We start from the raw sequence: 10374 nt of genomic DNA, 5'->3' as shown, positions 1-10374 counted from the left end.
CAGGGTGCTCAACTTGCTCCTCTTTTTCTTCCTTCTCATTGTTATCCACTATTTCCTCACTCTCAAGTGTGGTGGTGACTTGAGCATGCTGATGATAAGAATTTTTGGGTTCATCCTCATCAATCATGTAGTGACCTTTAGCCATCAGTTGACCTTGAAGCTCTTCTTCCTCTATCCGATTGAATTCATCAACAAAATGATCGACCTGTCCTTCCAACCTTGCAATCGCTTGAGTGTTGACTTGTATAGCCTGACTATTGCTCATGGTGACATTCTTAAGCTCCATATTGAAATTCTTGAGCTCTTGTAAGGTTTGGGAGTTAATCATGTTGGTATTCTTCATCTCTAGCATAAGTGCTTGCAACGTGTCTTCCAATGATGACTGTTGAGAAGGATAGTTGTAGGGTGAAGGCATGGAAGATTGGTTATCGAACTGCGAACATTCTGGATGGTGCAGTTCATCAGTTTGGGGAGCATAATTTTTTGTAGCCTGTGCTTGCCACGGGAAATCAGATTGGTTGCTCTAGTTCATGTAGATAAAAATTGTGAGGGTAGTTGGTAGGAGCGGGTGTCCTACAACTAGGAAAAGCATGTTGTGCAGGAAAATCATTAAATTCATTACACAGAAAATTCATGCTTCACTCTCACTCTTTAGCATGCAAATATCCCACATAAAACATTAACCATTTGTTTGTTTGTTTTTTTTTTTAAAAAATAAATAAAATAAACAAAAATAAGTATTATAAAAACAAAAAATTAAAACTAACACAAAAGCATAAAACAAAACTAAAATACCAAATATTAAAACCAAAACTTAAAAAATTCTCAAAACGGACCAAAATTAAATTTTTCAAAATTTCAGGTCCTAATCCGTCTTGGTGCACTCTGCGAAGGATGAGAGGGATCGAGCACAGTTGCGCTGATCCGTCAATGATGCTGCGGTTGCGTGCGTGTGCTCAAACTTGTGCAGGAGTTGGTCAAGCGCAAGTGCGCTGGATTCTCTGATGGTGTTGTCGGCTGCGCGAGTGCGCTTGAGCGCTGCTTGGATAGGATCGAGGGCACAGGCGCTGATTTGTTTGCTGCTACTGGTGTGCTCAAGCTAAGGAAGGTAGGGATTGAGCGCAGGACGCGAGTGCGCTCAAGCATACCAGATGTGCGCTCGATTGCACTTGCATTGGTATACGCAAAGATCTGCGGTAGAAGCTGCAAAACATGGAAAATAAAAAAAATAAAAAAACAAAACAAAACAAAAACAAAAAAAAAACGAAGAAAAATCTTTTTTTTTTTTTTTTATTAGCAACAGGAATAAAAACAAATTGCAAAATTAAAATCCTAACTATAACTAGTAGAAAGATAAAATCAATTTAGAAATAAATTGTTTTCAAAAATCAAACAATTCCCTGGCAACGGCGCCAAAAACTTGTTGTGTCAAAATTAAAATACTCGCAAGTGCATGAATCGTTTGCAATAAAGGGTTGCAAGTGTGAGGTCGATCCTACAAAAAATTTTGTTTTTGAAGAATAAATTATATTTAAATTAATTAAATCTTAACCTAATTCCAAAAGAGGTTTTAATTTTGGTTTTTGAAAATAAAAGAAAGCATAAACTAAGAACCTGTTTGGGATTGCGTTTGAGAAATAGAGCTTTTAAGTCAAAAAGTGTTATTGGACAAAAGCTTCATTTTTAATCTAATTTTTATGTTTTTTGGACCCTTAAAGCGCTTTTAATTTTTTTACCAAATGATTTTTTTTTTCTTCAAATGGACTTTTTGAGTGTTAAAAGCACTTTTAAACCCCTCAAACGCAATCACAAACAGGCCTTAAATAAAATAAAATAAACCAAAAGATAAAGGTACTAAGGTTTTGGAATCCACACTTACCAAATCATAGCAATATGTTCTGTGTTCATCAATATTATCCAATGTTCTCACAATAAAATCATAGGTATGTTTTACTTTCGCTTCAAAAAGTTAATCAAAATCATCACATGTATCAATTCTTTTACACAAATCACAAAAGAAATCCAATTTAATTTAAATTATCAAGTGTATTCGTAAATCACAACAAGATATCAAAACATTAGATGTATTTGTAGAACACAAAAGATATCTAATTTCAATCAAAACACCAAGTGTATCCACAGAACAAATCATAAGGGATATCCAATTTTTTTAGGCAATTAAAACCAAGCAATCAATTATGTGAAATGATCTCAAATCATCAGATGTATTCTTGAATCACAAAAGATATACAAGAATCATTCCACAAATTGAAAAGAAGTAAAACAATTGAAATATTAAACCCAATAAAATCGGACAATATAGACTTCCATGAAAGTACTATTGTTCTTCATTGGTGAAGTTTCATCATCAACCTCAGTTAAGAATTTAGCTCCATATAACAATGAAAAGTAAAACCTAAACCTAAAGAGAAACTAAACTAAAAAGAGGAACGCTGTGGAATTTTGTTCTCTCGAATTGCCTCTAGAATTGTCCCTTTCTCCTTAAAGCTTAAAAGTCTACTTATAGGTCTTAGGAAAGTCCTAGAAGCCCTAGTAATCTTAGGAAATTCGGAGATCCGTCTCTCAGTCAAATTAGGAAGCAATCCCAATACAAATTGGAATAGGATTCGTCCAGATTTGTGTTCTTTTATTGCGGGATGATTTTGGCATAGTAAACATCCGAATTAGGAAAATTCTATTTCACAATAAATTGTGTTATTTTGAGTTAGCTTTCTAATGCTACTAGTTTCGCCTCAATCCGATATTTGAATGGAAAGTTATGGTCAAAATACTGAGACATGTGTAGAATCTAAAATTAATCAAATCCGATTGTGACTCCAGTTAGAGAAATTTCGATTTAATAATTTCCTTGATTTGGTTAAACTTAATCACATCATCTAGGTCTTCTCAAAGTGTGCTTTCTTCCAAACTTTGCATTTTTTTCCTTTAAAAGTGCAGTTTTCCTTCAACAACCTACAAAACATTAAAAACACAAAACTAATACAAAACATTAGATTAAGACACTGTTAAAGTATTAACCAATGTAAATTAAGGGGTTCAAATATGCAATATTGAGCACACATCAGGTAGCTTTGTTCGTTTACAGCCCTAAACTCGTTTAATTAAACAGATCGTATTTGGATTGGTTGATCAAATGGGTCAACTTGACCGCAACCCGCCAATCTGAATTGCAAGCCCTAGGCAAGATTTAATTAGACATTCTTTAGCCTCTCATTATTTTCGAGTATTTGTTTATTTTACAAGTTAATAGGCACGATTCATATAATAAGTCTAACAAATTGAAATCACCGAATTGTAACAATCACCTGATAAGTCTTGCGAGAAGTCATATATAATTAGTCTATGTAGCCATGAAACACGACTTCAATGAAGAGTCACTTTTTATCAAAGGCCACAAAGACGTATAAAATAATAATTATTGATCAAATCTTCACACATGCAAGACCTATAAATGAGGATGATTTATGCTCCATATCCACAAAACAAAAGTAAATTAATTAAAAAATAAATAAATAAATAAAATCTCAATACCAAGAGAGAGGAGCCATGGATACAAGTGTTATAAGGACATTTATAGTGATTATGATAAGTTTAAATATTTTAATGGTTTTTCTTGTAACCGTTAGGGCCAGAGGCGACCCTCCAATTCCGCTCCATTATTCCTCTGCGCCTTCGCCGGCCTACTCATCTCTTCCTCCTCCTCCTCCTCCTCCTCCCGGCCTTTCTCCTCCCCATCTCCTTAGTCCTCCTTCATATGATGTTGCCCAAAGAGCAAGACTATGGATTTGTAGGGCAAATTGTGCTGGGAAGAATCTTGTCATACTTGGTGATTGGCAAACAATCAAATTACTTACTAGATGGTGTATCGCCGATAATTGCAAAAATTTCATCCTCTAAGGTATGTTGTGTCGATATGCACGATTTTATGTATATATATATATTAGAGATAACATGAATTTAATAATAATGTTGTCTTTATTTTCAAATAAATAAGAATAATATAGGAAAACTTTATAGGTAAAAAAAAAAAAAACGTGCACTTTTGCAACCATTTAAATTCCTTTGACTTTGCAATTTACCTTATTTGTGTTAAAGTATTAATTAAATAATTAAATTTACCAATTTCTATTGACGTAAACTTTTAGAACAAATGACGATTTAACAATAATGGTGGGTTTGGCCCGTTAATAATGTTTTCAAATAATTTTTTTATGAATTTGCTCTGAATATATAATTGTAATGAGCAGAGCTTATTATGGCAGATGTGGCCGTACAGGTACTGAAGTGGAAGGTTACGAGCAAAGTTGCTGCAACAATTGGAAGAAGAACTACTTATATAATCAAGGAGAAGTCATAATTCACCGAATAAGAAATTGTTGCTGCTTGTTTTTTTTTTTTTTTTTTTAAGTAACCTGTTTATTTATTCGATTAAAGGAAAAATAAAAAATTTCACCACATGTATTATATTAATAATGAGTGCTTTTAATCCATGAGCTGAGACAAATGGTTGTTTTAGCTATCACTACTTAATTAATGTAATAATTGTTCTTATCTTATTGATACTACAAAAAATATGGGTTTCCCTAAAACCTTAACATTTGTGAGAATTTTTATTATTATTATTTTATTATTTCTTTTTGTTTTTTTGTTTTTTTTCATTTTCCTAAAAAAAAAATCTCCCTACTATGTCACAATTAGGGGTGGCAAAACGGGTTGACGTGTTGAGTTCAGGTAGTTAACCCGCTTGACCTAGGTTGCCAACCTGTTTAGATCGACACACGACTCATTTAATAAACGGGTCAAACATGTCAACCTGAACACAATACCCTAATTTAACGGGTAACATAACACGACCCGTATGACCCATTTAATTAATGAGTCATATCGGGTTGACACAACCCGAATGACCCGAACTTAAGGTTTTTTTGATAGTTTTACCATTCTCATTGTCTATATATAAACGGGTCAACCCGCAAGTTTGTGGGTTGACCCATGTCACATATTTTCTAAATGGGTCATCCGTTTATAACTTAAACCCGTTTAACCTAAACAATAACCTTAAAATTACGTGTTGTATTGGTCAAATTTGCAGATTGTGGGTTAAATTGCTGGCTCTAGTCCCAATCCCCCTTCCCATCTATGAGTTTTATGGGTTTTTTTTTTTTTTTTTTTTTTTTTGTAACTGTTGACAATGATATTTGGTTGTCTAACATTTTCAGTGGTTTCCATTGCAATGGAAAAATAATTTTCGTACCAAGCAAATAACCGAAATCATTTTCGGCATTATTTTGAGGGTCTTGATCAAAAAATGAAAAATTAATGATTATTTTTAATGGAAGATTGAATTGTATTGAGGTTCATTTACGTAGTTCCAAACCTATAAGTAGTTCATAGAGTGCCAAGAAGGTTGTGGCTCATTGGACGACAGAAATGTTGTGGGATTTATTTCCTTAATTAGAGTAATACAAGATTAGGGAATAATTAATTAAGGAAGGTAAAGGCAAATAAGAAGTTCTATCCATTGAGGGGCAAGATTTAATAATACATCTTTGGCCTCGTTTGGTTCGTGGAATGTTTTGTCCATTGAAAAATGATTAGCTACCCCTGAGAAAAGAAGAGTATGGAATGGATTAGCTATTCATATTCTTTTGTTTAGTTGTAACGCTGGAATAAACAAGCTAATCCTATTATTTCATTTGGTACAATGCAATATATTGGTGAATGGAATCATATTGTGATCAAATTTCCTAAAATACCCTTATAATACAAATACAATTTATATTAAGGACTTTCATTCTTTTTTTTTTTTTAAACATAAACAACTTTACTATAATTTCTTTTTCTTTTTTGTTTTTAATTATGTCAGGTATATGGCCTTTTTTTTTTTTTTTTTTTGCAATTATGCTACAAAATCAAACTCAATATTGAAATCAAAAAAATATAATTGGAGAATGTACAGAGAATCAAAAGAAATCAAAAAAACATATTATATATTTGTATTTTATAAAAACCTTGCAGATTCTGTTTCTCCGTCAAAGAAAAAAAGAAAAAACTGAGAAAAAAGAGATACGGTGAAACATAATGAAAAAAAAAAAAGGTACGTAAATAAATAAAAAAAAACAAATAAACGGAGAGAAGAAAATCATAGAGAAATGGTATAGAGAATCAAAAGAAATTAAAAAAAAAAAAAAATTGGGGAAACTTCACTTTGGCCCCTTGAACTTCCACTCGATTTTACAAACCCCACCTGAACTTCCAAATCTCTCATTTTGCACCCCTGAACTTTCAATTACTCTCAATGTGGATCCCTCCGTCAAATTTTAAACGCTACATGATGTTTATACCCCTGACTTTTGTATAAAATTCCAACTTCTAAAATTTTTTTATTTAAAAAAAAAAATGAAAATCAAGGACATTTTGGTCTTTTTTTGTATTTTTAACAACTAAAATTAACAGAATGGTTCTAATTGAGAGTAATTGAAAGTTCAGGGGGTCCAAAATGAGAGATTTGGAAGTTCGGAGGGGTTTGTAAAATCGAGTGGAAGTTCAGGGGGCCAAAGTGAAGTTTCCCCAAAAAATTTTGTTTGCACTTGCAGAAAAACTGTACCAGAAGAATACGAAATATAGAGACGGAGAAAAGAGAAACGGAGATATATATATATATATATATATATATATATATATATGTGTGTGTGTGTGTGTGTGTGTGTGTGTGTGTGTGTGTGTGTGTGTGTGTGTGTGTAGAGAGAGAATGAAATTTAATCTCATAGGAAAGGATTAGCTAAGCCACTAAAAAATGAGTGGCTTAGCTAACCCTGTGTATATGAGATTAGTAGTCTCATGGGAATAGACTATTCTTAGGAATAGAGTGTTACCAAACAAAGGACTAGCCATACTTAGTATTAGCTAGTCCAATCCAAGGGTCTATTCCGCAAATCAAACAGGACCTTAATGTTTTTGAAAATATAAAGAGTGTGAGCTTTTGGAGAGAATAAAATTATTCTCTAGTGTGACTCCAATGTGTAGGATAAAGAATGTATAAAAACACCCTATAGTTTCCGTTATTTATAGAGTTGAGTTTACTTGAAGAGAAGGAAAAACTTGTTGGTAGTAGAAAATGATTACTTGTTGTAGTAGTAGTAGAAAAATAAACTCCCTACTACAACTATCACTACAAAAAAAACATGGTTTAGGGATGTTTTGTATTGGGGTTGTTTTAACAAAATGACTCCACCAGGAGTCATTTTAATAGTGGAACAACCCCTCTCAGTAAGAGGGGTCGTATTTATTGTAGCAACGTTTCCACTAATTGAGTGTCCGTAATTAAATAGAGACATTTTTTACCTTAAAATGTCACATTAAAAATGTCCCTAAATCATGTTTTTTTTGTAGTGTATGTAGTTCACGGCCAAGAGGAGAGATGAGGTTTGAAAAATGTCAAACCTCATCTTTTCTCATAGAAAACTCATAGGGCTGGGGTTAAGGATAATGATAAGCTAGTTCAAATTCAAGACAATCTCCAAGATTAGGATAAAGATCACACAGGTACAATTGATAAGCATTAGAGAGTTAGAATTTAATTATATATGTTGATCTATTTTAGAATTCGAAATGTAATCTCATATCTCATATCTGTAAAGTTGTTATCTATTGTAATAACTTCCGTTATAAATACAAAAGCCTATACCAGTGTTTGGTAAGGCAGTACAATATAGAAATCATCTGAGCATTAAATTCTTTAGGTTTTGACCCTAGTCCACGTGCTCTCATGCTCCTTTGGCTTTTGGTTGTATCTTAATCCTAATCCTTTGTTTTTATTAAATAAACATGACAACTAAATAAATAAAAAGTCCATCACCATGGTCAACTTACATTAGCTTGAAGAGGGATCCAAAGGGAAAAATATTTTAGCTTAATAAGCCTATAACACTTGTCATCGGGTTACTATCTAATTACAATTAATTTTACTAAATAATCGTGACTAAACTCTAAATAATTTTTTTGAATTCAATCAATTAATCCCAAGTGCAATTCTTAATTATTTTGATATTTGATTCTTCTATGAAATATTCTATATTTGAGTTAAAGTCAATTAGACTGTCACTTTAATTTACTACTTCTAATGCTCGAGTACTCAATTTAATCACATACGTGAAACTAAATTTCACAAAGAACAAGTATTTTAGTAATCCTAGTCAAATGCCATGGTGAGGGACTGAGAAAATAATCCATTAACTCTATCTCAAGGGGGAGATTTATTGTCTCTTTGATCTAATCTAATAAAAGGACTTGGATTCTTTCTTGAGGATGGAGTTTCCACAATGCTTCATGTGATCACTCAACGTTCCAAGTATGTTGACCACAAAAATGTCTCATTCTTTAATGCATCAAAGTGACTACGAACTTTTTAAGGTTTAGAATCAATATCGTAAGAAACCTATAATGCATCAAGCTAAGGTGGTTTGCTAGAGGTTCTAGCCTTTAAATAATGCTCCCCCTTCGCATTTCTAAGCTTTTAGATGTATTATTGTCGCATGCAACATTGTTAAGGTAGCATCGTCCATACATTATATGGATTGTCCGAAAATTTTTCTTGATTCCCAAAATTCTAAGTATTTTCTAAGACTAAGTCCCTAATACTAGTGTTCCCTTGTTAATCATTAATCCATTTTGTGATTTCAAATTATCAAATAATATTAAAAACTACTTTCAATATTGTTTTTGGTTATTAATAAATTATTCCAAAAATTGGTTTTTGCCACGTGTTTTAGTGGGGTATCAGTGCATGGCCACCAAAAGTTGATGAAGACCACCACATGTGCGTTAAAAGTTCAGGGCAGCAACTGTAGGGCTACTGGAAGTTCATATCGGCCACAGCAAGGTTGCCAAACATTCATGGTGGCCACTGTGGAGTGGTCAGATGTTTGTAGCAACCACTGCAAAGCCACTAGATGTTCATGTTGGCCACAGTGAGGTTGCTAGAAGTTCATAGCTGCCATCGTGGGTCCGGCAGAAGTTCGTGGTGGCTATTGCTAAAAGTTCCTAACGGCCACCATTGGGCCACCGGGCGTAAGGAAAAAAAAAATACTATTAGCTCCAATGGGCATGTGACCATATTTATCTCGACCATGTCACACAACTCTATTTAATCACAATTAATTCCATTAAATAATTGTAATTGTACTCTAATAAGTATTTTTTATTTAATTAATTAATCATCATAACATACTTTATTTATTGCATGTTACCCTTTCATGAAATTATTCCATATTCGAACCAAAGTCTTTGTACTATCACTTTGTTCACTACCTATTTTCTTCAAGTCACTAATTTAAATTTATAATTATTCCTATGTACCTTATGAGAATACATTTTATCTTGTACATGTATAAGTTTTCAGTATACCTATTGAAAACACTCAGACCCGAGTTTTAGGATAATTTTTTCCATTAAATCTAAAATAATGGGAATATTCCTTATCGCTTTGTTCTCTGACAAATGATTTGGATTCCTTCTTGAAGTGAGTGTTTCTACAATACTACATACGATTATGTAATGTATCAAGATTATTTCGACCGCTAATAGGTCTCACTCTTTGATATATCAAAGTAACATACACTTCACATCTAAGTTCACGAACTCCTCAGGATTTAGAGTAAATGTTATAAGTCGTCGTGTACATACATCATTTTGTATGACAACATTTATAAACGAATGAGGCATGTAAGAATACAAATGTATATGTCTATTGTTCTATAATAATATTCAAAAAATAAACAATATTCATCAAAACACCATCCAACCAATTAGAGTTTTGGACACCATATCCAATGGAGGGTGGTGTCAATAGAAACAAAGGGTAAGCAGCAATGAAGGGAGATGGAGCGGTTGGATTGGGAGATACGGTGGATGTAGGAGGTGATAGTTGAGCTGTCTAAAATGGAGCATGTGGTGAAGAGGATGGTAATGGAGAGTTCGAGCCCGTAGTGGTGGAGGATGAGCTTGCCAATCTCAACCATGGACATTGTGGCTAATGCCTTAAGTTGGGAATAGGATTATTCTATCCTGCGCCATGTAATTTGGCTTCACTGAGTCTATTTTTTTGCTTGGTATTTGAACAACTATCTAAGTGGTAGCAAGTCTACAGAATCATCATTAGAATTAGACGTTGGTACCATTTAAACAAAGAGAAATGCTAATTGTACTAACTTTTTTACTAATAAATGGGTACTAACATGATGTGGAGCTTATTTATTAGTATTCATAGCATTTTTCTTTATTAATTGTTTTGATCCTCACCAATAAATAAGCTCCACATCATGTTAGTACCCATTTGTTAGTAAAAACGTTAGT

Source organism: Corylus avellana, chromosome 7 (assembly GCF_965113065.1).
Source record: "Corylus avellana chromosome 7, dhCorAvel1.hap1.2, whole genome shotgun sequence".
Classification (NCBI taxonomy): domain Eukaryota; kingdom Viridiplantae; phylum Streptophyta; class Magnoliopsida; order Fagales; family Betulaceae; genus Corylus; species Corylus avellana.
Note: the sequence above shows the minus strand (reverse complement) of the source record.